At 41.7% G+C, this 24,207-nt stretch overlaps 1 pseudogene; it reads right to left on the bottom strand.

The window, feature by feature from the left end:
- Positions 1-271: 271 nt before the first annotated feature.
- LOC131195420 (uncharacterized protein K02A2.6-like) lies at positions 272-2,551 on the bottom strand (annotated as a pseudogene).
- Between the last annotated feature and the right edge of the window lie 21,656 nt (positions 2,552-24,207).

Genomic DNA, 24,207 nt, shown 5'->3' with positions numbered 1-24,207 from the left:
CTCTTTCACTGACCGGACTGTTGTTCTGCCCGCCATTTCTGGCCGGATGAAACGGGGAAATGAGAGCATGGCGTATTCCTAGGCCCGCTAAGAATGACTCAAACTGGGCGGACGTTAGCTGTGGCCCGTTGTCCGAGACCACAAGGTCGGGTAACCCATGGGTTACAAACAACCGTCGCAAAGTTCTAATGACGGCTTCTGAAGTGGTGGAATGCATTAGTGTGATTTCCACCCACTTCGAAAAAGCATCGACGACCACTAAGAATACTTGCCCCTGGTACGGCCCCGCAAAATCTATATGGATGCGGGACCAAGGACCCCTAGGCTCCTCCCACTCTCTAGGGGGAGACTTAGGCGGCAGCGGTCTTGTCTCCTGACACCGGTGACAGGCCGACACACAGGCCTCTATGTCTTTATCTAGTCCTGGCCACCACAGGTAGCTCCTACCCAGGGCCTTCATCCTAACAATGCCCGGGTGACCCCGGTGAAGTGTCCCTAGAATGGACTGTCGGAGGGGGGGCGGAACTACAACCCTATGCCCCCAGAGGAGGCAACCCTGTTGGGTAGAGAGCTCGTGCTGCCTTCGCTTATAAGGCTGCAATTCAGGGCTGACAGGACCCTGGGGCCATCCACGGAGAACCCAATCAAGAACTTTTGAGATGACTCTGTCCAAGCCAGACATTCTAGCAATGTCACAAGCAGTAACGGGAAAGGCGGAACCATCAATCAGAAAAACATGGGACGCTGGAGCCGGGTCTTCCACCTTGGTCATCAATGGGCAACGGCTCAGCGCGTCAGCATGGCCCAAATGTTTCCCAGGCCTATAGACCAGGGAATAGGAATAAGCTGCCAGGAACACCGACCATCTGGTCATTCTTGGTGATAGTACTTGCGGAGTCTGTCTATCCCCAGCCAAAATCCCCAACAGCGGCTTGTGATCTGTAACAAGTTCAAACGGGCGACCGTAGAGATACTCATGGAACCGCTTGACCCCCGCAACCAACGCCAATGCTTCTTTATCCAACTGTGAGTAGTTGCGTTCCGCGGCAGCCAAGGTTCGAGAAAAGAATGCAATCGGGCTTCCGACCCGTTGGGCAGCCGATGACTCAACACAGCGCCAACCCCATACTGAGACGCATCGCAGGAGAGGACAAGCGGCAGGTTTTCGTTGAACTGTGTAAGAACTGCGTTAGACACCAAGAGTTGCTTGACAGCCTGGAAAGCAGCAGCAGCATTCGCATTCCAAACCCACGGGGACCTGCTATCCAACAGGCGGTGGAGAGGCTCTGCAACCGAAGCCTTGTGTGGCAGAAAGATTGCGTAAAAGTTTAAGAGCCCCAGGAATGCCTGTAACACTGACTTGTTGCGGGGTGTCGGCGCATCAAGGATTGCCTTGGTCTTGGCCGTAGTGGGGTGTAAACCCGACCTATCCACTAGGAACCCTAGGAATTCTACCTGGGGCACAGCAACTACACACTTGCTTTTCTTAACTTTGAGCCCCACATCCCTGAACTTAACTAGCACCTGGCGTAGTCTGGACATCAGTTCCGGAGTGCTTGCTGCCGAAACCAACATGTCATCGAAATACGGCATCACCCCGGGTATTCCGTGGAGTAGGCGTTCCATGAGGCATTGGAACAACCCTGGGGCCACACTGACGCCAAATTGGAGGCGGCGACACTTGAACGCCCCTCGGTGAGTGACAATCGTCTGTGCTGCTGCTGTGGACTCATCCACAGGCAATTGTTGGTATGCCTGTGCTAAGTCAAGCCTCGCGAAGATGGATCCTTGCCCCAAGGAGTGCAGCAGATGCTGCACCACTGGCACTGGATATGCATGGGCTTGTAATGCTCGATTAATGGTTGCCCTATAGTCCGCGCAGATGCGGATTGAACCATCCGCCTTAATGGGAGTCACAATGGGGGTCTCCCATTGGGCATAATCTACTGGTTCTAAAACGCCCTGGGCAATGAGTTTGTCCAATTCTGCATCCACCCTAGGCTTCAGGGCAAATGGCACCTGGCGCGGTTTTAATCTGCGCGGCACCACCCTAGGGTCTAAGTTAAATGAAACAGGCATTCCGGTATATTTTCCCAACTGGCCATCGAACACAGTGGGAAATTCCCTGACCAGTGTATCCAGCTGACTAGCTCCAATCGAGTTAACACCCTGAATAGTCAAACCCAGGGCTTCGAACCAATTAAGCCCCAGAAGACTAGGCAATGAGCCATCTACAACTACCAGTGATAGGCGGCCTACAAATTTCTTGAATTGTACCCTGAATTTCCCACTACCCACAATGGGAATTGGCCGTCCCTGATAGTCTTTTAATAACAGCGCACAAGGCTTCAGACGCTTCTTAGCAATAGTAGGCACCAGACGCTTTATCGTGCTCCAGGAGACTATGGAAGTTGCAGATCCGGTATCAACTTCCATCAAGCATGGCCGCCCTTCGATCAGGACGGAAATTCGGATTTTCTGCTGGATCGGTTCCTCAGATCGCCACCTGATCCTTGTTCCTCGCATCTCATCACGGAAAATGGCATAGCAGTCATCCTGCGGCCTCCTGGATCTCAGGTGAGGTCATCTTCCAAGAGAAAGGCCGGCTGACGGACCCTTTTGTGGAACCCTCTCAGGCTGGACCGATCGGCAAACCCGGGCAATATGGCCCCGTCGGCCGCAACGGCGGCAAATTGCATCTTTGAAATTACAGGCGGCTCGCATATGATTTCCCCCACACCCAAAACAGCCAGTCAGAGGGAGGCTATCTCCCGCATGAGTATTTGGTTTCTTAACCTCTTTAAGGCGATGGACAGCGTCTTCCTCCTCCTCCTCCTCATATAGTGGATCAGCTTTGTTGAAATGAATTGTTGCTCCTTTTGCTATCTGTGGGCTCTGCCCTCGAGGCATATCAGCTAATGAGAGGGTGGCCAGCTCTGAGGCACATGCCTCATCTAATGCCATCTGAAATGTGAGGTCCTGCTTAGCGATGAGACGCCGCTTGAGGCGTTCATCCCGGACACCGCTGACGAGCCGGTCCAAAAGGTAATCATCCAGATCAACAAATTCGCAATTTACGTAAACTTTACGTAAAGCGGCTACATACTGGTTTATCGATTCCCCCTCAGCCTGATCCCTATGGTAAAACAACTGCCGCCGGGCGATTCTGGAGGGTGTCGGGGCGTAATGTCTTTTTAATTTAGCCATGAAGTCATCCCAAGTCCCTGCATGAATTGACTGGGGGGCCATCAATGTCATGGCTGTCTCGAACATTTCTGCCCCACAGAAACCCAGGAAATAAGCACGCTTCCTTTCACTAGATAGGTTTGTATATTCATTGGCAATAAGAAAGCATTCAAAACGGGCTACAAATGCCTCCCACGATTCGGTCACTGGGTTAAAAGGCACAAAGTTCTGAGGCGATGCCATGGTTTGCTCTGTAGGCCAGGGATCTGAATAGCTCTGAGGAGAAATTCACACTTTGGCTCGCTCAGCAGCTCAGCAACTCACGTACTTTCCTCAGTCCTCGTCGCCAGTATTATATTCTGTGGGTTCCGTAATAATTGAGGCTCCACAGATGTTCACACATAACGTTTATTTTAACTCACAGAGACCAGCAACAACCAGCAGACCAGGCCTGCTTTGACAGCCCTCTTTCTATTCAGCTCCAAAAGCGGGAGCCAATCAGAACAGAACAAGAAACCATCTCCACCACTAGGGGCCGCCACTGCCGGTGCAGGACATAACAATTATTATTATTATTATTATTATTATTATTATTATTATTATTATTATTATTATTATTATTATTATTATTATTATTATTATTATTATTATTATTATTATTATTATTAAAATGCATTAAATAGACATTGTAGCTGATAAAGGTGATTCCGCTGTAGGAGCTACCAGTCTGATCCTATACATTCCTTTTAAAGCATTAAGACTTCTATCTACCTGTGTTTAGGATTCCTCTCCCATCTTTTTATAATTTCAGGAACGAAAAACAAGGACAGCTACATAAAAGTCAGATCCTCGTCCATCTATGGTTAGCTTTGACTGCAGCCTACTTTGGAAGCAAGTTGCTAGAACAGTTACTAGAACAAATAACAAAGTGGCTGGTTAAAGTTCAGGTGGCTGAGGGTCAACTAGATTGTAGTGGGACTGGGGACAATGGGAGGTTACCTTCTTTTCACTCTTGGGAGATATACTGTAGAGATGACCAGGCACAGTTCGAGGAAGGGGTCAAACGCATCATCAGTCTTCAGTCCTTTTGCACCCACAAGATATCTAAGTCCAGGCCCACCTTGAATTCCATTGATTCTTATCTACTGCCAATTTGCTTTGACCATTAGTAGTTCAGATTCTTGTAGAGAGCTTTAGGGTGCAATGAACCAATATATGCATTTGAATTGCCTGGACTACTGATTTCCTGAACTTGATATATACAAGATAGGCTTTCAAAGCAAATTCCTGTGGGAACAAATCCCAGTGATATCAAAAAAAGGATGGCAAAAAGAGAAGCTATTCAGCACTGCTTTATTCTAACCCTGTAGTATGTATATATGTATTCCCAGTCTACAACTCTGCTATTCCTGGAGGACTGTACAAGCTAGGCTTCATTCTGCTTCATTTCCCAGCCCAGATGAGTTTGATTGGTTCTTCTCACCTCCGAATTTCATTTTCTAATGGTGAGCTGGGGAAATGCTGGGTTTTTAGCTGTTTGTATATTATGCCATACTGTTGCTTTTTCTAAGGGTGATATCTGAGTGAGGTTATGATGTAAATCAGCATAAGCATTCTACATGAGATTACCTATTTTTAAACTCATAAGAGTGCTATTTTGCAACTGATTCCCTTAGGAAATTATTGCACCTCTGTTAAAATGGAGATGATTCTCTTTAGAAGTGGTGCCAATTTCATATGGATGCCACAGAATCCCTCTGTAGAGGTACTCTTGATGAACCTTGTACCTTGATGAACGTATCTTTTCTTTTATGTACACTGAGAGCATATGCACCAAGACAAATTCCTTGTGTGTCCAATCACACTTGGCCAATAAAAATTCTATTCTATTCTATTCTATTCTCTGTGTTTCAGGTGTGTTACCAGATTGCAGAACTTACTATAAGATTCGGAAGACTTCCTAGATGGCAACAGTTGAAGAATACGTTGTACAGAGCCTTTTGTTTAAGTTGAGAATCAGCTGAGATTTTTTAAAAAACTCATGGCAATTTAATCAACACAACACCAACAGATTTAAATAGAAAATAAAATAATAGGTACGTAGGTGGGATAATAATGAGGATTTATCATCCATGTTGGCAGTAGTAATCCATACTTTATATAATCATCACCACCACAATGGGAAACGATAAAAGATTCTGAGTCTTGGTGTCTTTCCATGGTGCACTTCATAATTTTGTTTTCCTTTGTGGTTCATGAGTAGAAATAAACAGCGTGAAGTTCAATGGGTGTCCTCTTTATGGCCTAAGGTCAGCAATAATGGAAAGCTATTTTCCAATACTGTAAAGAAATTGAAAGGCTGAGAAGCCAAGGAAACAGAAACTGCTCCAATCTTTCAAACCAAAAAGGATTACCCAAGGGAGATTCAAAAGTAATACAAAAGACCACACCATGAGAATTCTAAGAGTCAATAGACACAGGTTCATAATCAGGCAGCTGAGCAGTAAAACTAAGAGTTTGCGTGATTGAAACACTTGAGAGTTATGAATGGAGTGCTGGTGTGTTAAAATGTGGGTATCTCCTATTACGATGAACTACAATTGTTATTCATTCCACATCATTGCTGAAAAGTCCTTGGTCCTGAAAAGTTTCTTTCTCAAATGGACATTGCATCACATAGCTGAACTTCCAACCGCCTAAGCCAAGGTTGTGATTCAGACTATTAATCAACATTTTCTATATTACTTGTTGGCTCAGTTTTCACTTTAACTTCAAATTCTTCCTGCATTTGGTCCTCTGTTTTCATGATTCTCAGGATTCTTCTTATCCAAATGTGAGGACATTTTCTCAACTTTAAATATGAAATCTTTAAACAGCATGATAGTAGATGCTGAAATTTGTATAAATCATCCTATATTAAAACCAGTATTAAAGATCATGTTCACATATAAACTATTACTACCTATAAAATTTATTTATGAACTACAGCCTTCAGGCATTTGCAGAAAAGGATTGGTGCAGATGGATGTATTATAGAATAATCATTCCAAAGGATTGATATTGAATTAGCTATTGCTGTGTCTAAAATAAATTAATTGCAAAACTATCAATTCAAATATATCAAAAACAAGAAGAAAATCCTGAATTTTATTTGGAAAATAAAATACCACAAGTATTAACACCATCACAATATTCCTAACTATATGAATGATTGCATCCTCTTCCCCTTCTGAGAATTCCTTAAAATGACAAATTATGATTGATTAAGAACGTCAATATTTCTAATTACCTTTTGGAGTCTTAGTCATTTTCACAATATAATCCAGTGAGTTAGGTCATAATTACTTTTTTGCAGATGGAGAACTGATGCTAAAACTATCATCATTATTTTGCACAGGGACCTTTAATGAAGTGAATAATAACTTGGAAACCAAAACCACATTTTCCAGACTTAATTCCAACAACCTGTCCAAGAGGGGACTTGTGGTACATATGGTGGATTGTTGCTCCAGGTGCTTTGTGAGATACCAACTTCCCTTGTATCATCTGTTCTTGCAGCCACCCACTGCCAGTAATATGCTGACTTAAAGTATTGCCAACCGTGCATATTTCGAATTTGGGTTTTGATGTTAACATTGCCTTGGTTAATGCACCGAAGCTTAAGATGCAACAGCTGCTGCTGGTTGGGTTTGGCTTTAAGCCAAAGAGTTCAGCAGCAATCTCAACAACACTGGGACAGAACTGTTTCCATAATTTGATATTCAGTGCCGATGATCTCTGACTGTGGCTATCATGGAATTTCAGTGCTATAATGAAAGCTCTCTGCAGACAGAAAAAAAGCAGACTATTCACTGCAGGATTGGGAAATTCCTCTCTAATACTAGAAATCAAAGTAGGAAAACAAAGATGCCCATGAGCATGGAGTTAGCTCCCGATTGTTAGCAAAATTTGATGCGGTCCATCAGTGGAGCATTTTCTGAGTCTAAAGAGAGCAAACAATAAGATTCTCACTGGTACTTTCCAAATGTGTCTATGTTGCTCTGTGTTTTGAGTGAGATGTACGCCTTAAGACGCTGATATAAAAATACGGTTGCCTGTAAATATGAGAGGCACCATAAGAAAGTAGCATATTGTTCTTACAACAGGGAGAGTTGGATTCAAATAATAAAAGTTATCTTATTAGCATGGATTGAAGCTTTAATCAAATAGTTTCATTATAATTTGCACCAAGGTGATGCTTGAGTATAGACTGTAGAAATTGGTTAATTCAATTCTATTAATCAGCTAACTACAAGAGGAAGGGATAGGCAGAGAAATATAGAAGCATTGAAAGTCAGAGGTGGGTATCACATAATTTTACCACCGGTTCACGGCACACTAAAAATGTGAGTGTGCACATGCATGCGCTTTGCTTGTGCACACAGCTTGAATGCATGCACACAGCTTAGAAAACATGGCTAAATAGATCAGCATAGCGCCGGGGCGAGTGGGTCAGGTTGCCACTACCGATTCGCCTGAACCAGTCCGAGCTGAATGAATACCACCACTGGTGCAATTACATTTATTATATGACTGACATATATCCTATATGTTGTCCTATAGGGACAAGGCAGGATTGGATACCAAAATATAACAATGACATTTGAAATGTTGTGAAAAAGGTTTGCATCATTTGCAAGTCAGAACAAAGAGAGGATGAGGAAATGGAAGAATATATATGGCTATAACCCTACTTCTAACAAAAATGTGGATTAGAGTAGGACTATAGATTTGGGGCGCAAAAATGTAGACGGTCACTAGAAGGTGGCAAAGAAGTACAGAGTGAGCCAATTCTGATTGCATTGAGATTGAACTCAACCTCTGGCTTCGTTCTTCAAAGAATGTAATTGATTGTCATAATGAAGAGGGCAGGGGAGAGTGGTTGATCTTGTCTAACTCCTTATCCACATTTAAAAACGTCCTCCAGTTGTACAGATGAGTCTTCATAAAGATGCTGTAGATAGTTGGCAACAGATAAAGGCAGACCAGCAGCTTTAGCCACTTGAAGAAGAATGTGATGGGACATTGTGTGGAAAAATTCCACTGTTTGCTTTGGAAAAATCTAGAAATAGCATTGCAGTAAGTGCTGGTTGATTGAGGATCTCCTTAAAAATTGAGTCAAGCAATATAGTGGCTTCAAGGCATTCATCACTTTTAAGAAACATGTCCTGTGGAGAGGAGATCAAGATTGTCATGAGCCAGAATCTTATGCAGTGCACAAAGAATGATAGAAACAATCCTTTTAGGTTTAAATTCATCTGGACCAGAAAGGTTCTCTGCTGAGATAAAAGTGACTCATGAATGAGCCACATAATTAGGTGGTCCCTTGATGTCCAGTAACAAATTGCAATAAGCAGTCAATGAAGGCTCATGCCTTGTGGTCAATTCAGAAGCTAACATTCTGTCCAGACTGCACCCACTAGAGTCCATATCCTGCAAAGCAGCAGTGACTTCAGATGGAGTAATGATCTCAAGATCCAATCTGAGTCAGTCACCAGAACCAGAGGTTTGCAATAAGCAACTCAGATTGGATCTTGCAATATTATCCTGTGACACATATATTTGCCTTCATTCGTAAGGAAGGTTGTATTGGAAGAGACCATTTGAGATGTTGAAAGCGGGTTCTTGATTGCTTCATCATAATGACCAAGAAATAATTCATCCACCAATGGGAAGAGCTCCTTCTTGAGCATTCATGTCAGAGCTGATCTATGTGCCAAACTAGTTTTCTGTCATCTTCTTTGGACCATACCAGTTTTCTTATTGGTAAAGCATTTAGCATTAGGTTCTGTTGGTTGGTGGTGGAATTGTGTATGCTGAGGCTCCATTTGGAAGGAAACCACATATCACAAAAGCAAAGATAACGATCCAAGGTAGAGACTCCATCAGTTGAAGCATCATCCTATTCCACACATTCCCATTTCTGCTGTTGTCCTAGATGCCCTCAAGATTTCTTCATATAATAATAATAATAATAATAATAATAATAATAATAATAATAATAATAATAATAATAATAATAATAGTAATAATAATAATAATAATAATAATAGTAATAATAACAACAACAACAACAACAACAACAACAGAGTTGGAAGGGACCTTGGAGGTCTTCTAGTCTGCAAAAAATATCTGCTTCAAACTCTTCATAGGCATCAGGAAAGGCCAGTAAATGCTCAGCTCCATCCAGTTGTCCTGATTCTACCCCAAATAGAGACTATAGGGTTATAAAAAGTAAAGGTCTAATAATGGATATCCTTCATATAGGAACTCCCAACTCCATCAAATATTTCCAGTTTTTACTGACTCTATGGCATAGCTAATTAGCAAGCAAGTTGTTTACATATCCTATTTTTGTGGTTTAAAAAGCTTTGAATATTACACTAACTAAATGACAATGCTAATCTAAACTTCAGCATAAAATATGAAGGTATGGCAGAATATACAGGCTAAATAGAAACAACATACTGACAAGTAGTTTAATATGAATGTTTTATCCTGAGCAGTAATTCAAAGTCACATTTCACTGAATTGTTTAGCTAACGTAGTGCCATGCGTGAGATTCCCACCAAGCAAAAATACACAAAATGATCTACACAAAAAGGAGTTTTGTATCTAAATTTAGTATCCTTTGTCTTAGAGACCAAATACTAGCTTGCAGTCATTCCCTCCCAGCAAATTTCATAGCCAAGTAAAGTTCAGAGACATGTTATCTCCAAAAACAATCCAAAGGTGTTCTCACTCTGTCCTCAATAAATTTGAATAGAAGCTGTTCTGAGGCCATCAGAGTTAACCACTAATACCACATCCTGGACCAATACATTCCATAAAATAGTCAAGTGTAGTGCAAAAGGCCACCTCTTGACCTCCTGTTCTTATGACTGGTTTTGGGGGATTATATTTAGATTATTATTAAGAAACAGCAGCATTCTGACCTATGCCATTAAGGGAAATGTAGGAATAGAGCTTTAGACAAAGTCAACTTATGCTCTATACCTTCATTTAAAGCTCATCATTTCAAAGAAAACCATTACATTTCTGGCTCAATTTTCTAGTTCTGTTATAATAATAAGAGAAGGTCAAGGTTTCAGTTTGAGTGATGTACTTCATAACTTCTTCACTGGACTTAAATTGATTTCTAAAATAACAAGAACTGTTGACTGAGCAGTTTCAAACTTCGTGCAAAAATTAAACTTAAGGTAAGTTTCTTCATCTGAAGTAGTAATGAGTTCAGGAAAGCTAATGAGAGTGTTCTCTCTCTCTCTCTCTCTCTCTCTCTCTCTCTCTCTCTCTCCCTCCCTTCCTCCCCAAGGATATGATATAAAAATAAATGCTCATATTGCTGTGGCAAAATGGAGTTAATAGAAACAGAAGTTGCAACTGCTTTTGGTGCAGTCCTTGGCTACATTATAAATCAGGAAAATGTGCTACTACTGATCTGCTTTATTTCATTCACTATAATTTTTATCTATGAAATTTCAATGACACTCTGCATGCTTCGGGTCATTTGAATAAATCCATCATAGCTAAGCAACAATTAAACAAAATACATAATATTTTTAGACCAGAGATAAATTAATTTAATTTAGCTTATTGTTGGGGAGTGGGGGGGATGTTGCCCCAAACATTTACGGCACAATGAAATAAAGCCTCCCTATTCAGGATGTTGTTAATTTCTCTCTCTCTCTCTCTCTCTCTCTCTCTCTCTCTCTCTCTCTCTCTCTCTCTCTCTCTCTCTCTCTCTCTGTGTGTGTGTGTGTGTGTGAAGACTGGAGTCTTCAATGCAAGATGTGGGGGGGCAATAGGCACAAGAATTTTGTTTGGGTTTTTATGTCACAAAATAAATATTTATCTTTTCTCTGCATTCACTTAACTACCCATAAACAAGCCAAGTTTAGAACATTGTCCCACTGAGATTTCTGTTCTAGATAGGGTTTTGGATAGCCCAGCTGAGATGTTAATAGTGTGATTGGGTTATTTGTATAGAGAGGAGAGGAGACCACAAAAGTAGACTTGTCCTAACTCAATCACACCATTCTTGTGACATCATGGTTGCCACATTCTCTGTAACTTCTGAGGTGCGATAATGAAAATTCTGAATCCTGCCGGAAGCCATCCATGAGTATTGTCAGCCTCCACTCCAATCTTCACTTCTACTTGTGCATTTTATATTTAGTAGTTAGATTGCAATGTTATTATGTTTAATGTAGAATAGCTCATGGACTTAAGGTGTATTACTATCCTATACAGGAAAGGAGAAGAGGGCCCTTTAAGAGTGTCGTCTGACATAAAAAAGGAGAGGGGGGGGAGGAAAGGTTTGAAATCAGCATGAAGGCCAGATACGTGGGCTTTTCAATGAAACCGGCATTCCAGACATGCCAAGCAGCCGGAGACCTTCAGAAGAAGTTTACCAGAGGGGGCGAGAGGGAGCTGGCACTGGCCCAGCCCTGTCTGACCTCTTGTGGGAAGGAGGGACTAATGAGTGGATATGGGATGTTGGCCATATTTTGTCTCAGATTCAACTATCCACGGCTGTATTCCAGATGTATTTAGTAAAAGTACTTTTCTTTATTTTCAAATGAAGTCAAGGTGTTTTCTTTCCTAAATATAATCAGAGACAGTCTGACAAGTATCATTATTCTGAGTCCCTTTTACAATCAGTTCTTGCTTCTCATAAGTTACATCTGAAGATGACCCTTTTTACTAGAAGATGAACTGTTAGGTGCATAGGAAATGTGCTTATTCTGCATGGTTTCTATGCTGTGGAATTCCGTGTTTAAGACAAAGGTTTTGACGCCCCTTCCTAGCTTTTATAAAAGTGGTCAAAGGAGATCTTGTTGTGTCTCGCCTGCTCCCCCTGCCGCAGCCGGGCCCCTCTTATCTCCTGCCGGACGCTGATAGTTCGGAAGAATGTCCTGGCATGCCTCCAGGCCCCAGCCCTGGCAACATGCCCGGACAGGCCGAGCAAGACAAAGGGCCTGACGTGCCTTCAGCCCCCAGTCCTGGCACCATGCCCAGGCAAACGGAGCAACTAAACCCCTCCCCCACAGCATGTGAGCCTGAAGAATGTGAAGCCAGATTACCAACAGCTGGAGGCTGGAGAGATCCTCGCTTCCGGAGAATTGAGAGGCGACGTCAGCAAAAGGAAGGGAGGGGCAGGCCTGGATAAGTGCTGAGTCATGGAGCCACACCCCATGGCCTATATAAAGGATCTGCTTTCTGGCATTCTCTGAGTCAGGCAAAGTCTAACTTGGATTGCTGAAGTCACTTCCTGGTCTCTGGCCTGCCTTGAGAACTCTGATAGGACTTTGGCAGAGCTGCAGAGGCACGCTTGATACGTACTTCCCCGACCCGGCCGTCAGCGGAGGAGTGGGACACGACAGATCTCTTCTGCCAAGCTTGTAATAGTCTTTAATAATGAATTTCTACTTTGGTTTTTATTTTAATGGCTTTCATTTTGATCTATTGTATTCTCTGTGTTTCTTATTGTTTAAGCTGCCTTGAGTGTTGAAGTAGACGCCAAGACAGGGTATGATCCAATAAATTGTGGTTTTTTTAAAAATCACATTTTACAGTTTCATCTTCAGTTCTGTCTTCAGACATTATTTTGGCATTTCCAAGTTCCTTTTCTTTCTTTCCCCTTTCAGTTTTTCTGTGCCTATATATTATTTTCATACCTTCTCCCTTCGCCCCTGAGATTTTGGCTCATGAATGGAGGAGGAAAGGGTTGGACATTGTTAGTTCAGTCTCCATTTCTACAAAGTACTGTGACTTGTTTTTCTCCTGTAAATATTTAATTATCAAATGTGAGTACCAGGTTCCAGGGCTGAATTCCTACGTATCTTCATTTCAGTTGTGTCAATTGCCTTCTGTTTGTCATTATAGAGCCAAGTCTGATTATTTGGTTTGTCTTCAAATGTGAGGGAAAGAGGATGAAACATATCCTGCACCATTTTCTACCTGACACCTGAAATTAAATTCTATTCTGTACAGTTCTAGCCAACTGCATTAAAATGAATTTATTATGCAGACTTTCATAAATCATTTTCATTGACTAATATGTGCATACTGGAAGACAGGGGGGTGGCTTGGTATTTAAATGAAACTGGAATATACAATTTCCAGTACAGCATAAAATAATCATTAGCATGATTTCCTTTGCATTTCAGTTTCCCAAATGCAAACAGTCAGATAATTGAAGGTATAATGTAAAAATATGTCTGATACTATATTTTACATTGCCTTACAATCAGCTTATATAACATGCAGTTTTATCAAAGCTGTTTTTCCTCAGGCACGAATTTACCTCTGAGCGTGTAAAACAGTTTTCTCTCGATTTCCTTTTTAGAAACTGTAGCTGGACCATTTTCTTTTTCATTTATGATCTCTCCTGCGTTTTAATTATAAATGCCATAATCACTTTTGATAGCATTATAATTCAGTGCTGCAATGCATTTACTGCTCTTTAATTTTGTACTAAAATGATATTTTTTTTTTGGTTTTTGTTTAAGGGAGTGCATTAGAGCCACTTCTATTGTGTGGTTATTTATTAGCACAATTTTGATCGTACCTTTGTAGGCCTTTTAATAACTGAGCTCTTTAGACACTCCCATTAATCAGGACAGGGTGTCTTTCCTTCCTTGTAACCAGATAACCCTTTTAGTCCATTTTGCAATTTAATCAAAAAGTGAAATCCAAAGAGCTTGCATAAAATGCCGTTCATTTCACAGACAGAAAGCTTGCTATAATCTTCCTTTTTCTGTTGGCGGACGGGATTCTTCCCGTCTCTCTCCTGCTCATTCTTTGAATCGTCTAATTAGTGGAAGAAAACAACAGTGAAATATGCAAATGACTCACCAGAGAGAGCCCTCTTAGAGAAAGATCTCTCTTGCGTAGATCTCCAGAGGAACATTTCGCATGGCAAACCAGGTGTGATGAGGCTGCGCTGTTTTTAAAGGGCTGTCTGCCACATAACATGCACATAAATTGGTACATGGATGCTCATTCCAAAGCTTTATAACTCAGCTTTACAATCCATCTGCTTCTATTTATGGCTTGAGATCCATCCCCTAATGGTAAAAAAGGAGAACTTGGAGTAGCAGGTTGGATTTATACTTTAGGAACCTTAGGCTTTGAAACGACCTACCTCTTCCACATAAGAGGAGCCCATCTGCCGGGCATGAAAACCTGTTTTTAACCTGAACGAGTGGATTTAGCGGTCTTGGGGCTGCTGTTGTAACAGTTTGATTGGTTCCATCGCTTGGTTGGTGTATATCTCCATTGAAGTCAGGGAGACTTGTTATGGAATCATGACTAATTTATTCCGTTGATTTAAGTAAGAACTAATTTCTGCTAATGGAGTGCGGATCAAAGTCCTCTGATTTCACGTTACTACTTTGAACACCTGGGGAAGCAAATTAAATATTTTAAATTGGGAAAGGGGGTTTAAAGGGAAGAAAATGTTACAGAGGATAATTTTGTAGACCTCAGCTTTTCACAGATACATGTCCTTCTTCACAAAACAGCAGTAAGCAGAACACAACTTTCAAGTATCTATGGATCCATGCTGCTGCGGATAGTAGGAGCTGTTGTTCAAATGTTGTTGTTGTTAGTTGCAAAGTCATGTCCGACCCATCGCAACCCCATGGACAATGTTCCTCCAGGCCTTCCTATCCTCTACCATCCTCTGGAGTCCATTTAAGTGTACGCCTACTGCTTCAGTGACTCCATCCAGCCACCTCATTCTCTGTCGTCCCCTTTTTCTTTTGCCCTCGATCTTTCCCAGCATTAGGTTCTTCTCCAGGGAGTCCTTCCTTCTCATTAGGTGGCCAAAGTATTTCAGCTTCATCTTCAGGATCTGAATTGTTCAAATAGTCTTTGCCAAATATGCATTTGCAAATTGCCCCTCCAAATTCCTTAACATCGCAACTACATAAATTGGAAAATACACTTGTACAGAATTCGGCTGATCAGGGTCAAATTTTGTTACTGCTTGGTTGAGAAACCATGAGGAAGTCATAACTTCAACATCACCCTGGAAGAAAGCAAAGGCAAACCATTTTGGTATGTTTGCCGACGAAGAGAAAGAGACATGTTTATGTTGTCACCAAGAGTTAAACTCAATTCGAAGGAGACTTTACCTTTACTTTGCACATACTACTGTTAGAGCTGCTATCTCCACTATTACTACTAGTTAATAGTGAAGATTCATTAGGAGATCTGCAAGAACTACCATTTGCCTGGCGAGAAAGCACTGGTGAGGCCACAAAATAGACGAAGTAACGGAAAATGAAGAGACTAACGTGTTCTGGGATTTCAGAATTCAAAGAGACAAGCACCTACCATATACCACCTTAGACATAACAATTGTTCTATAAGAAAGACACAAAAGTCTGGATAGTGGTTGTGGCAGTACCTGGAGACAGCAGAATAAAAGAGAAAGAACTAGAGAAAATCCACAGTATATAAAGACCCGTAAGTAGAACAACTACATCAAAAGAAATCCCAAAACATCTAGAGCACCATTTGAACACCATCGGCATTGAGAAAATCACCATCAGTCAATTGCAAAAGGCAGCTTTGGAAACAACACAATTTTTATTATTAAACAAGATCTGCCTATCGCCTGTCCTTGGGAAGGACTCAACAGGTGGATAAAAATGTCAAATCCAGGCTAAACATCTGTCTGGCTGTGCAACCAACCAAAATAACAATGTCATCTAGGGTGAAACCTTGCTTATTGAACCTCGATAAGATGGAAAATACCAAGATGGAAAAACAACCACAAGCATTCAGGCTATGTTGGTACAAATCTAATGGCAGCAAAACTGCAGTGGAGTGATGCTAGGAAAAAAAAACAAAAAGGAAGAGGAAGGGAAGAAGATACTTCCGAAAGGGATAAAAGAGGGCAATATGTTTCATTCTCTACTTTGGTGGGTTGCTACCGGTTTGCCCCAGTTCGGGCAAACCGGTAACAGTGGCGGCGGGAGGCTCCGCCCACCCATCCGGACGTCATCAAATACGATCTGCGCATGCGCAGAAGCGAGCAAACCAGTAGCAAAGGTAACTAAAACCCACCCCTGCTCTACATTAAACACTACCTTGTCTTCAGCATCTGTAAAAGCCATTTATTTTTCTGAGTACGCTCTGATTATAAATTGATGAGTACATTTATCTGGTTAACTGTGTTTTGCTTTGTTTTCAGTTAGCCAAGTAACTTTTTTAAAAAAATAAATAAATCCAAATTTCTTGCCTTCTGACAGAGAATCAGTTGAGCGAAACATATTTATAAATGAGTAAACAAGAGTTAATGTGCAACCGTTGAGGTTTTCAGGAAATTAATCACAGCATGAGTGTCCAAGGTCATAGATTGAACAATGGAGCTAATATACTTATTATATTATGTTTTATTATAATGTCTCAGAAACAGATTCAAATTGTATTGCAGTTCTGAAGCAAGAGCGCACTGAAATAGGGACTGGAATCAGCTGAACTTGTCATTGTGGGAAATACTTGCCTTTTGCGCTTTGACTATTAATCTTACCAGTGGTTTCTCAGAGAAATTTTTGCCGTACAATTTATTTATGACCAATGGAATTTATGGCTATCTTCATCTTATTCCTAGCTTGTTTCTTCCTTCTGGAAGCCGTCTTCTGGAAGCCATCTTCCTGCTAATCTTCAGATTCTTTATTCAAGCCTACATTTCAATTTATATGACACTACATTGGCCCTGGAGGGGAAAGATATATATATATATATAAATTGTCAAAATAACAGGAAAAAAGGGGCAGGCTTTTGATCATGAAATCACAGCCACTATATCAATATTTTTGATCCCACCTAGCAGACATTTGAGACTAAATTAAACATGTAAATTCTAAAAATGATTCCTTTGTTGCACTTTCTTCCAAAGATCAGAAATTGACCCACAAAGTAGTTATTGTGGGTCAATAACAGAAGACTAAGTCTGTCTGTTATTAACACAGCTGCTTGCAATTACTGCAAGTTCAAGTCCCACCAGGCCCAAGGTTGACTCAGCCTTCCATCCTTTATAAGGTAGGTAAAATGAGGACCCAGATTGTTGGGGGCAATAAAGTTGACTTTGCATATAATATACAAATGGATGAAGACTATTGCTTAACACAGTGTAAGCCGCCCTGAATTTTCGGAGAAGGGTGGGATATAAATTCAAATAAAAAAAAATTGCCTTAATTAACTATTCACAATTGTTCTCTGATATTCATAACAGAGAACTAGGGTTGTAAGTCCAACCGGTTATTAAGTAGACATCACAAGATCAAGCCACTTTTTTGTGGCTTTCCTTAAGCAAATCACCATGATTATTAAATGAATAATCATTTAATATTGTACACAATGGGCAGCTTTTCTGCTGGAAACCAAAAGCGAACACTGGTTTCTGGCAAAAAAACAACAACAACCCAAAACATTGTAAACCATGGTTGCAGGGGATGCTGCAAATAGCCATAAATGTAACCAAGTTGTTAAGTAAGCGATCAGGTGATGGATGGGCAGCTGTTGGAACACTGAATGGTTTCAACTTACATAGGTTGTAAGTACCTTTTTTGGGGGGGTCCACCACAACTTCAAATGGTTGTAAGCCGAGGACTACCCATATTCTAAACCTAACACTGTGAAAGAACAGCCCCATATTTATGTGATATGTGACTGAAAGAAAGCTAAATTTGCCTTGTCTCTACGGGAAGGATAGCCTTGTGCCTTACTCTCAATCTGTGACTAACTGAACTCTCACTTTAAATCAGTTAGCTCAGCTCAAGTGTTGTGGTCCGTCAGCAGCCTACGGTGCTGGTGGCGGAATCGGACAGCGATGAGGCGGAGGCAAGGCCAGGGCCATCGAAAAATGGGGTGTGGACTCCAGAGCCTCCAGGGCCTGAGAGTAGTGAGAGTGAGGTGCGGTCTCCAGAGCCTCCAGAGGCTGAGAGTAGCAAGGAGGAGGAGGAACTGGGAGAGCCTGTCCCTAATGCCTGAATGAGAAGAGCTGCCAAGAGGCAGGAGCAGCTCAAGCAGAGAGGTCACCTCGGGGGTAGGGCCAAGAGATAATTGGCCCCTCGCATAAAGTTTAAAAGGAGACCGGCATCAGTGTCTCAGTTTGCCGGAAAATAATGTTGGAGCTGCGCTCGTCCCATTCTCTGCTCTGGATGTTTCTCTGAGAAGACCTTGGCAGCTCTCCATTCTCTGCTCAAGACGCTTATCTGCAAAGGACTTTGGCAATTATCTAAATTGGACCAGGTTGGAAATAATGACAGACTGTTTTGTGTGAGAAGGCTTTGCTTTCTTTTAAGTTTCACAATGCTGGGAATGGGTCAATTCCCAGCTGCTTGAATAAAGTTTATTTTCATTAAGGACTGCATTTGTTGCTACCTGCTCGAGTCTGGGTCACAACATCAAGAAAGAAGATATTCAGAGGTTCTGAAGAATATTTGTGGAGAGAGAAATGGGATCAGATCAAAAATATGGAGCTGGTGTGATGCAAGCTCCACCCCTTTTTTGTACTAGCAATAGCACTCAGGCTTATATACCACTTCACAGTGCTTTACAGCCCTCTCTCTAAGCAGTTTATAGAGTCAGCATATTGCCCCCAACAATCTGGGTCCTCATTTTACCGACCTTGGAAAGGATGGAAGTCTGAGTTAACCTTGAGCCAGTGAGATTTGAACGGCTGGCAGTCGGCAGAATTAGGCTGCAATACGGCATTCTAACCTCTGCGGCATCATGGCCCTGGACAGGACGTAAATTGTGACATCCTATGCATACCCTCAAAGAGGTCGACCGGAATACAAGACTGTTTTCAGAGACAGCAACAACAGCTTTTGTGGACACTGTTGTTATTTTTTATGTTTTAATGTATTATATACTGAATACACATTTCTGATTTTTAATGGGCTTTTTTTTAGTATTTTTAAAGGTTTTATTTCTTTTTTTTTTAAATCCTGCCTGTTGTCTTCTGCCTAACTTTGTAGACATCTTTATATTCTTTCAATTACAGTCTGACGATCCCTTTTCTGCTTTATTTTTATTAGGCATTTTGATGTCATACTCATTTGATAAAGGGCATGCAACTTACCTTTATATTTTGTGAAAATGAAGTTGTTTTTTCAGCGGTGTCCTCAGCAAATCTCAATACACTAGAATAATGACACATGGGCCATCACCTCTCCACGCAAATGCCACAATTACACACTTGTGCCCTGACATCCAACGCAAATACATCAGTCACAGCATCAGTGTGATGGCTTCATCAGACAGATTTTGCTATTTGCCTCCCTGTGGATGCCTAATTCACTGTTCCTGTTTCTAGGTCAGTTATTTCACTTCTCATTACAACTTGAAGCCAGGTCCTCATAGTATAATTCTTTTGATAAAAGCAAACAGAAACAGCCACTGTTGAGTTGTGCCCATATTCATTACTTGGAAAATTACTGTATGTGGAAAATTCTGATACTGATCACTGATGTCACAAGAAAAACTTCTTCTCTTACAAATGTTCCTGTACCTGGAATTAGGAGACTTAAATAACGTTCCTACTCAGGTAGTAACAGATAGAAAGCTCACATCGTTAAATAATCTGATGAATGTACATAATATTTATTTATTTATTTATTTATTTATTTATTTATTTATTTATTTATTTATTTATTTATTTATTTATTTATTTATTTATTTATTTATTTATTTGATTTTTATACCGCCCTTCTCCCGAAGGACTCAGGGCGGTGTACAGGCAGAAGTAAAAAAGACAATACCAATGTACAATTTAAAATGCAAATTAAAAAACTTATTATAATTAGCCTGAGAACTTTAAAATATATAAAAACTAAAATCCCATTTAAAATTAATAATAAAAATTTAAGAAATTTAAAACCGATAAAATTTTAAGCCAGCCCCGCGCGAATGAAAAGATGTGTCTTCAGTTCGCGGCGGAAGGTCCGAAGGTCAGGTATTTGGCGTAAACCCGGGGGAAGCTCGTTCCAGAGTGTGGGAGCCTCCACAGAGAAGGACCTTCCCCTGGGGGCTGCCAGCCGACATTGCTTGGCGGACGGCACCCTGAGAAGTCCCTCTCTGTGAGAACGTACGGGTCGGTGGGAGGCGTGAGGTAACAGCAGGCGGTCCCGTAAATACCCAGGCCCTAAGCCATGGAGCGCTTTAAAGGTCGTAACCAAAACCTAATATAACCACATAACTACGTTAGGCCTTAGAATCTAGATCACATAAGGGATGAAACTGCACTTAAAATATCTACAGTCCTCTTAACTTCAGCTCACTTTCATTTATTACACTTTAGCAATACTAGAAAATGGACAGGAATCTCATAGTTGGACACAGTAAAAAAAAACAGTGTGTGTTTCTTTTGTATACTCTTATTATTTTTTTTAACTGTGTCCAATTACATCGAGATTGAATACCCAAGAAGTAGACACAGACAGAGATAAAGATCCAAGAGAGGAATATGGGAGGCAAGTCAAAAAAAGCATAGCAATTGAAAGTATTGAAGCAGGCAAGAGACGATGGATAGATGATTTCTCTTTTTTGTTGTTCTGATTTGCTTTTCTTTCTCTCTCTCTCTCTCTTTTTTTTTAAGTAGAAAAAAAGTTAGGTAGGATAGAAAGAAAATGTTTTTTAAATAAAGGGTGATATGATTATAAGTTAGAATAAGAGATAGAAATAAGAGAAGGAGAATATTAGTTATACACTTTTATATAATAAAATAAAAGCAATAACAAGAAAATATAGAATAATTGAATAATGATAGACTGTAACTTAATATAAATGTGCATTATTATTAGAAATATATAAGTTGATTGAATGTAATAATTATGATTAATTTTACTAGTTCTATTTGTTTTAGAATGCATGATACCAAGGTGCCACACTGTTCATTCATTGATAATATGCATGAACAGTGAATGCATTATTATTTGTAAAAAATAATAAAAAAATTACAGAACTTGGGGGGGGGGAATAACAGTATACAATAAACTTTTCCTTGTCTTCATGTTTTAGAGGTGAATGGATGTGGGTTTTGTATCATGGTACATTGACACTGATAGACAAAAGGTGGACATTTCATTGCTGAATGATCCAGAACATAGTGGAGGGACATATTTTAAACTGGGAGGAAGAATTTGCATTCTGAGTTTCTGTAGCATATCCATACTGGAAGGAATTATATATGCTCACATCCTTTGGCAAAGCATGTGCAAATCTGTATGTGGGAAAGCATTTAGAATCGCAGAACTGAATTCTTCAAGAGGACCTTGAGAGATTCTACATTGTAATTCATACAATTATTTTAATTCTTTCAATTTATCTTCTTCTTACTTTGGTACTATGTTGTTTGGGGTTGAGCTTCTTTTTACTGAGGACATTTTGTTCTTTTGTTGTAACCCAGGAGTGTCAAACTCAAGGCCCGGGGGCCAGATCCAGCCTGTGGGGTGCTTAGTTCTGGCCCGTGAGGCCACCCTGAAAACAGCAAAGGACTGGCTCATTGTTCCTCTGCCAGCGAAAATGTAGCTTGGAAGGTGGTTGCAGCCAAAAATGGAACTCAGGAGCCTGTTTTCACTGGCAGAGTGTCTGGGCCGCCACAGGCGCCCCTAACACAAGTGACGTCGAGGTGGCTATGCTCACCATGGTCACCCCCACCCTGGCTCCTCGAGCTCAAAAGTAACTCTGATGCAGCCCTCAATAAAATTGAATTTGACACCTCTGTTATAAGCCATTTGGAAGGAGTCCATGGCATGCTGCTATAACAACGGTAAGTAACAATTCCCAGTGAACTGAACTCAGAGGCTTTGTGATGAATCTTCCCTCAGAATGAGTTCAGATAGGGCCCACCCTTTTTGATCACGGCCTGCAAGCCATGGATTTCCTTCACCAAATTAATTTCTTAACAGTCACATTATTTTATTTTAGGTATCAGCTGAAATACTCTTTTGTATTTGTAACTTTTTTTCTTCATTGGATTGACGTTAGTCTTTTTTTTTTTTAATTGCCTCTGTTTTGCTTCATTTGAGAACTTTTAATTATTCGCTAGGTATTAAGATGTCTAGAAATGGCCTTGAGGACCAATGATGAAAAACAATCCCTGGACCTACAAAGCTACATTATTTTTCAGAATCTGGATTGATTGTAAGTTGCAAATGGATGTGGACAAGACCAATCTTGTGAATTTTAATCAGGGAGGGTATGTTGCAGGAAAAGGAAAGTCAATAAAAGTAGACCTCAACTTGTGATCACAGAATTTCCATTGGCAGTTGTTAAGTGAGTCATGCCCAATTTTATCACCATTTTTTTGCCATGGCTGTTAAGCAAATCATTACAGTTATTGTCCCAAAGGTCTTTTTTTCAAAAGCCAATTGGACTTTTCTTTTTTCTTTTTCCCTTGAAAACATTATCAAGAAATTCCTTCAGAATGGAAAAGGCACCTTTGGGACTATTATGGCCTGGGCGATTGAGAATCTCCATAGACATGGTGGTTATTAAGTGAACCACACAGTTGTTAAGCAAATCCAGCATCCCCCATGGACTTGGAGCTCGTTGGAAGCTGGCTGGGAAGGTTACACATGGCGATCACATGACCCTGGGATGCTGCAGTCATCATAAATACATGCCAGTTGCCAAGCGCCACATTTTGATCACGTGATCATGGGGATGCTGTGGGCAGTGGTAAGTGGTAAAAGGTGGAAAGAAGGAATCATGGTTTAATGATCTGGTAGTAAGAGATTTAGTGACGTTACCGGTGTCATGGTCAGATCATTTTCTCCTCCGCCTAGACTTTCAGACCACTACTCACCACCGCAGGGAGACGGAACCAATACGTTGGTTCCGTCCCAGGCGCCTGATGGACCCTGAGAGGTTCCAGACGGAGCTTGGGCCGTTTCCTGAGGATCTTGCCCACGGCACGACTGAAGAACTAGTTGCGGCCTGGGAACAGGCCGCGGCTGGGGCTTTGGACTGTGTCGTGCCTTTGCGGCCTCTGACCCGGCGCAGATCTCAATTAGCTCCTTGGTTCTCTGAGGAGCTGAGAGAGATGAAACGCCGGAGAAGACGCCTAGAGAGTGTGTGGAGGTCCAGCCGTTCCGAGGCTGATCGGACACTAGTTAGGTCTTTTTCAAAGACCTACCTAGTGGCACTGAGGGTGGCGAGGCGCTCCTACGCTTCCTCCCTCATTGCGTCGGCAGATAACCGCCCGGCCGCCCTGTTTCGGGTGACCCGTTCCCTCCTTCACCAGGGGGAGCGGGATGACCCCTTACAGGGACGTGCCGAGGAGTTTAACGGTTATCTATACGATAAAATCGCTCAGCTCCGGGATAGCTTGGACCAAGATTGCGATGATCCGGATGAGATGACTGAGGCGCGTCTTGTTGATATCGTTTGGGATGTGTTCGATTCTGTGACTCCCGAGGACGTGGACAGGTTGCTGGGGAGGCTGCATGCCACTACATGTTTACTGGACCCGTGCCCCTCCTGGCTGGTGCTGGCCACTCAGGAGGTGACACGAGGCTGGCTCCAGGGGATTATAAATGCTTCTTTGATGGAGGGGATCTTCCCCGCCGCCTTGAAAGAGGCGGTGGTTAGACCCCTCCTCAAGAAGCCTTCCCTGGACCCAGCTATTCTGGGTAATTACCGTCCAGTCTCCAACCTTCGCTTTATCGCGAAGGTTGTAGAGAGTGTGGTGGCGTGGCAGTTTCCTCAGTACCTGGAGGAAGCTGTCTATCTAGACCTGCTCCAGTCCGGCTTCCGCCCGGCATAGCACGGAGACAGCTTTGGTCGCGTTGGTGGATGACCTCTGGAGGGCCAGGGACAGGGGTTGCTCCTCTGCCTTGGTCCTGTTAGATCTCTCATCGGCTTTTGATACCATTGACCATGGTATCTTGCTGCGCCGGTTGGAGGGGTTGGGAGTGGGAGGCACCGTTTATCGGTGGTTCTCCTCCTACCTCTCTGACC

This window comes from Ahaetulla prasina, chromosome 3 (genome assembly GCF_028640845.1).
Source record: "Ahaetulla prasina isolate Xishuangbanna chromosome 3, ASM2864084v1, whole genome shotgun sequence".
NCBI lineage: Eukaryota > Metazoa > Chordata > Lepidosauria > Squamata > Colubridae > Ahaetulla > Ahaetulla prasina.
This window is presented reverse-complemented; position numbering and strand designations above follow the sequence as displayed.